We start from the raw sequence: 6,670 nt of genomic DNA on the forward strand, positions 1-6,670 counted from the left end.
AATTATTTAACCTCAATTTCCTTTCAACGAAACCAAGTCAACCCTGCCTGGTCAAATAATAGTCTTTAAAATATACTGCTATGGTCTCCATCAAATTTGGTCGTTTTTTTACAGGACATGTCTTGGAAATTTGCAGTACAGTTCAGTCTTCCCCGAGTACCCATGTCTGTGATTTGAAAATGAAAACCCTTTATATCCCACAGCACCCTTTGAGTCATGAGCTGAAAGATCCAATGAGATCTAATCTGCATTCTCAGTTCGACTTCAACCGCAGGTTGGCAGCCAGCACGGCATTCAGAGCTCTCGGTCACTTGTTCTGAATATAATTGGAGGAAAAGTATGAAATTCAATTTGAAATTTATTGCAAGCTTTTTGTAGTCTCTCATTCCCTCTGATTCATCCCCCTCCTCCCCCGCCCCGGGGATGGTGGGGCCAGATTGGCAAGAAAGGTGGTTCTACTGGAAATCACGGTCTCCAGAACAGGATGTTCCAAATGAAACCGAAACCGAACTGGAACGGCTGCTAAAAATCACGCAGGAACATACAGCATATCTTGCTAACGATGAAGTTACAACAGTTCGTAAAAACCTGGAGGCCAAAAATGTAAATGTGGGCACCATTCTGATTAAAGATACTTGGCACCAAGTTTACCGAAAACACTTCCGAATGGAATCGCTGAACCATTGCAATCTTTGCAGAAGAGGTTCCCACTATTACCAAAGGCATTTTGTACATTCTGAGCTTGAATGCATTCACGTTATCCTGTTCTGGCGCATTCAGCGAATGCGAGCTATTACAGCAAATACACTCCGACAACAGCGAACAAATACTGAAGTGAGACGCCTCGAAAAGAATGTGAAAGAAGTGTTGGAGGGTTTTGCGAGTGACAATGCTAAAAAAATTCAACTGTTGACAGGAAGGCGAGTTCAACTAACAGAGGACCTCAAAAGGGTTCGTGAGATTCAAGAGAAGTTAGAAGTATTCATTGAAGCTCTTCATCAAGAAAAATAACACAGCCTCTCGTCACACACTGCCATGCGTTCCCCCATCCTCCCCCCCTACCCTCCGCAGAGGATGATCCGTCACCCCCCCTCTCCTCCTCCCACCCAAACTCCAAAGAGGATGATCCATCACACCCCCTCTCCTCCTCCCACTCCCCGCCCCCAGAGGATGATCCGTCACGCCCCCTCTCCTCCACCCAACCCCACCACCCGCCCCCCCCCACCACCCCCCCCCCCCCCCACTTCCCCAGATGATCTGGGTCAGAGAGCGGCTCTCTCTGCTTTTTTCTCCCCGCCCGGGCGCGCTGCTTCAGATTTTGTTTCGAACTGCGCATGCACAGTTCAGGGCTCAGATCGGTCAGCAGCGCTAAACCCCGCCCACAGCGCGCTTCGGACTGGAGCCGGCAAAAAGCGTATGGGCGCGCTGAAAAGAGGATTCCAGGCTCGGATCTATTTGACGCCCCGATTTGGCACTTCGACTCAAAATGGTGACATCAGGCCCACTGTGACCCGAGCCAGGAATTGAACCCCGGTCTCTGGCACTGTAATGAAGCAATGCTAACCATAGTGCCACCGAGCCATCCAGTAAAAACACCTTGGTTAACCAGGAATTGAACCCATCCCGAGGCAGAAAAAGTGCTGGATCTTAACCAATACACCACCAAGGAGTGCATTCTCTGTCAGAGTCGGTGCAGACTCGATGGACCGAATGACCGCTTCCTTCACAGTAGGGATTCTCTGAAATACTGTCACTGTCTGCTTTGTCAACATTTACAGTTCTTTGCATATCCCTGTCATCAAGACTTGTGCCAACTTTGCACTTTTGTATGCATATATTTACCTTTATATTGCCTCTTACCTGTTAATCCTCCACAGCTGTTTCGGTTGGAAGCTACACCTATTGCTCTATCGGGCCATAGGCTTGTTCTAAATCATTTAAAATTCATTGTTTCAAACCTACTATTTTTTTTATCATTTTTAACATTATCAGATTTGACATTTTATGTGGACAGTCTTTGAGAGCCGCCATCCTCCTTATCTGAGCTTCGGATCTCAATGTCTGTTTTGCACATCGCCGTGGTCTCCCATCCTTCCCCCACCACCCTCTTCTAAACATTCCATTAATTGAATCTTATTCGAAGACAATGAATGGGATTGAACTGGCTGGAGTCAAACCTTGCAAAAACATTCTTTTTTTGATGGCTGGATGTCAATGACCTCAGTTCCAGGTTGTCTTTGCAGGAGTTATTCAGATTTGAATTCTAGGCCTCACCATTTTCCATCAGTCCCCTTTCTTCCATCAACTATTCATGTTTGCTGATGACTGCACAATGATCAGCGCCATCCAGGACTCTGCAGATTCTGAAGCTTTTAGCATCTAAGTTTAGCAAGGCCTGGGCAATACCAAGGCTTCAGCTGAGAGCTGGTAAGTAAGATTCGCTTCTCATAAGTTCTAGGAAATGACCATCTCCAACAAGAATTAATCAAATCATCACCCTTTCTATTCAATTGTAATATCATCGCTGAATCCCACACGAGCAACATCCTGGGTTTACCACTGATGAGAGATTGAACTAATCTAATACAATCTAATACAAGTACAGTGGCAACAAGAGCAGGTCAGAGGTTAGGAATCCTGCATTCAGTAATCAAACTTCTGAATCCCACAATCTGTCCAAAATTAACAATGCTCAAATCAGGAGTGTGATTGCATACTGTTCATTTGCCAGGGTGAGTGCTGCTCCAGTGACACTCAAGTAATTTGGCCTTATCCAGGACAGAGCAGCCGTTTGATTGAAACAATTGGGTGGTGGGTGAGTGGAATCGGCTGACGTCGGTGGTGGTGGAGGCAAACTCGTTGGGGTCTTTTAAGAGACTTCTGGATGAGTACATGGGATTTAATGGGATTGAGGGCTATAGATAGGCCTAGAGGTGGGGATGTGATCGGCGCAACTTGTGGGCCGAAGGGCCTGTTTGTGCTGTGGCTTTCTATGTTCTATGTTCTAATTCCACAAAACCTCCACCACTGACACACAGTGTCAGTCAAAGAACAAAGAACAAAGCACAAAGAAAATTACAGCACAGGAACAGGCCCTTCGGCCCTCCAAGCCTGCATCGACCATGCTGCCTGACTGAACTAAAACCCACTACGCTTCTGCGGACCATAACCGTCTATTCCCATCTCATTCACATAATTGTCAAGATGCCCCTTAAAGGTCACCACCGTGTCCACTTCCACTACCGCCCCCGGCAACGAGTTCCAGGCACCCACCACTCTCTGTGTAAAAAATCTGCCTCGTGCATCTCTTTTAAAACTTGCCCCTCGCACCTTCAACCTATGCCCCCGAGTAATTCACTCTTCCACCCTGGGAAAAAGCTTCTGACTGTCCACTCTGTCCATGTCTCTCATAATCTTGTAGACTTCTATCAGGTCACCCCTCAACCTCCGTCGCTCCAGTGAGAACAAACCAAGTTTTTCCAACCTCTCCTCATAGCTACTGCCCTCCATACCAGGCACCATCCTGGTAAATCGTTTCTGTATCCTTTCCAAAGCCTCCACATCTTTCTGGTAGTGTGGCGACCAGAATTGAACACTATATTCCGAGTGCGGCCTGTAAAGCATCAACATGACTTGCCAATTTTTAAACTCAATACCCCAGCCGATGAAGGCAAGCGTGCCGTATGCCTTCTTGACTACCTTCTCCACCTGCATTGCCACTTTCAGTGACCTGTGTACCTGTACACACAGATCCCTTTGCCTATCAATACTCCTAAGGGTTCTTCCATTTACTGTATATTTCCTAACTGTATTAGACCTTCCAAAATGCATTACCTCGCATTTGTCCGGATTAAACTCCATCTGCCACCTCTCCGACCAAGTCTCCAACTCATCTATATCCTGCAGTATCCTCTGATGATCCTCATTGCTATCCGCAAATCCACCAACCTTTGTGTCGTCTGCAAACAAACTAATCAATCCAGTTACATTTTCCTTCAAATCATTTATATATATTACAAACAGCAAAGGTCCCAGCACTGATCCCTAAGGATCACCACTTGTCACAGCCCTCCATTCAGAAACGCACCCTTCCACTGCTACCCTCTGTCTTCTTTGACCGAGCCAGTTTTGTATCCACCTTGCCAGCTCACCTCTGATCCCATGCGACTTCACCTTCTGCACCAGTCTGCCATGAGGGACCTTGTTAAAGACCTTACTGAAGTCCATGTCGACAACATCCACTGCCCTACCCTCATCAATCATCTTCGTCACTTCCTCGAAAAACTCAATCAAGTTCGTGAGACACGACCTGCCCTTCACAAAACCATGTTGCCTCTCACTAATACGTCCACCTATTTTCAAGTGGGAATAAATCCTGTCTCGAAAAAGCCTCTCCAACAATTTCCCTACCACTGATATAAGGCTCACCGACCTGTAATTACCTGGATTATTCTTGCTACCCTTCTTAAACAAAGGAACAACATTGTCTATTCTCCAATCCTCTGGGACCTCCCCTGTAAGAAGTTTAACAACACTAGGTTAAAGTCCAGCAGGTTTATTTGGTATCAAATGCCACTCATTTGCATTAGGTTTATTTGGTCACAAATGCCACTCATTTGCATTTGCTACCAAATAACCCTGTTGGACTTTAACCTGGTGTTGTTAAACTTCTTCCTGTGTTTACCCCAGTCCAACGTCGGCATTTCCACATCATGACCTCCCCTGTAGCTAGTGAGGATACAAGGCGCCAGCAATTACCTCTCTTGCCTCTTTCAGTATTCTGGAGTATATCCCATCAGGCCCTGGATACTTGCCTACCTTGATGTTTCTCAAGAACTCCAATACCTCCTCCTTTTTGATCTCAACATGACTCAAACTATCTACACATCCTTTCCCAGACTCATCATCCACCAAGTCCTTCTCTTTGGTGAATACTGACGCAAAGTACTGATTTAATACCTCACCCATTTCCTCTGGCTCCACACATAGATTCCCTCCCTTGTCCTTGAGTGGGCTAGCCCTCTCCCTGGCTACCCTCTTGCTCCTTATAGATGTGTAAAAAGCCTTGGGATTTTCCTTAATCCTGCTGGCCAATGTTTATTCATGACCTCTTTTAGCTCTTCTTACTTTTGCTTATGTTTCTTTCTACTTTCGTGTGTATTATCTACAAGATGCACCGTAAGGAGTCACCAAGCCTCCTTAGGCAGCACCCTCCAAACCCATGGCCAGTACCATCTAAGAAGACAAGAGAAACAGATACCTGGAACACCTTCAACTTGAGATTCCCCTCCAAACCACTCAACATCCTGTTTTGGAAATATACCGCAGTTTCTTCATGGATAAACATCCTGGAACTCCATCCCTCACAGCACTGCTAGTGTATCTACACCTCAGGGACTTCAGAGGTAAGAAGGCAGCTCACCACCACCTACTCAAGGGCAAGTGTGAGTGGGCAATAAACGGTGGCCTAGTGAACGATGCCCACATCGCACAAATGATTTAAATGTCGTCCAATTTAAGTGCATGCCTGCATTTCATGTTTTTTCTTATTCTCCAAGCATTTTCATAAACAAAATATATTTGGACAATAAAAACACATAACTTGTCCTTCAAATATCCAGTTGCGTACATATATTTCCTACTCCTCTACCCTCGTCACTTACTTGACATCGATTAGTTTCCCTTTTAACAGTATTGCTCAGAGCACAATTTCTAACTGTTGTTCTACTATTTTCCCTTTTGTTCATTCTTGAAAGATTCTTTTTCAGTTCATTGTTTCCTGTATATTTGAAAAGGTATATTCATTCATGGGATGTGGCACGGCTGGTTAGACCATTATTGCCCATCACTAATTGCAAACGAAATGACTGATGCGCTCCGGCCATTTCAGAGGACAGTTAAGGGTTCATCACATTGTGAATCTCGATTCACGTTACAGGGCAGATTATGTAAGCAGAGCTGTTTTCCTGTTGGTTTTCTGTGACAGCTCATGAAAATTCATGAGTTATTTATACAAGCTTTCAATTCCAGATATAGTAGTTAATTGAATTTTATTTCCACCAGCTGCCGTGGTTGGACCTTAGTAGATATCCCCGCAGCATTAACGTAGGCAATTGGATTACAAGGCCATTGGGTCACCATCTCCTCCCATCTTCGCTGTTTAAATTTTTTGCCTGAGCTCTCTCTGTCACTTACTCCTTGTAACCGCCTTATTTATCCTCTCTGCGAGCATTCCACTCCAAGTCCCATTCATGTGGAGACCCTTCAACACTGCAGTCCCAAGCTGTCCAAATGTTAGTGCCTGTGCTCCAAGAAATGAGAGAATCCTTTTCCAAACCTTTTGCCTGGATAACCTCCTGATCACTCTGATAGATTTCGTGCGACTCGGCTAATAATCAAGATATTATATCTCTTGAGGTCTTGTTTTGATTGAGTTCCTACTTTATTGTCGTCTTCAAACAGGACGTTTCTCCTATAATTTACCCTTTTCTTGATGGGTCACAGTGATTGGATGTTCCTCCGGAAAATTCACTTTGTTCTCCAGCCATGATGGGACCTTCTCAGACCTGACCCCGGTTAGGAAATGCAAGCCTTCCTGCTCCCAATTACAACTGCTGAAATTAGATAGCTTTAGGGGCTCCACTAATTCGCATGTTTGTGTTAGTTCGAA

At 45.2% G+C, this 6,670-nt stretch overlaps 1 pseudogene; it reads left to right on the forward strand.

The window, feature by feature from the left end:
* Positions 1–423: 423 nt before the first annotated feature.
* LOC144497852 (dynamin-like GTPase OPA1, mitochondrial pseudogene) lies at positions 424–1,011 on the forward strand (annotated as a pseudogene).
* Positions 1,012–6,670: the final 5,659 nt, after the last annotated feature.

Source organism: Mustelus asterias, chromosome 8 (assembly GCF_964213995.1).
Source record: "Mustelus asterias chromosome 8, sMusAst1.hap1.1, whole genome shotgun sequence".
NCBI lineage: Eukaryota > Metazoa > Chordata > Chondrichthyes > Carcharhiniformes > Triakidae > Mustelus > Mustelus asterias.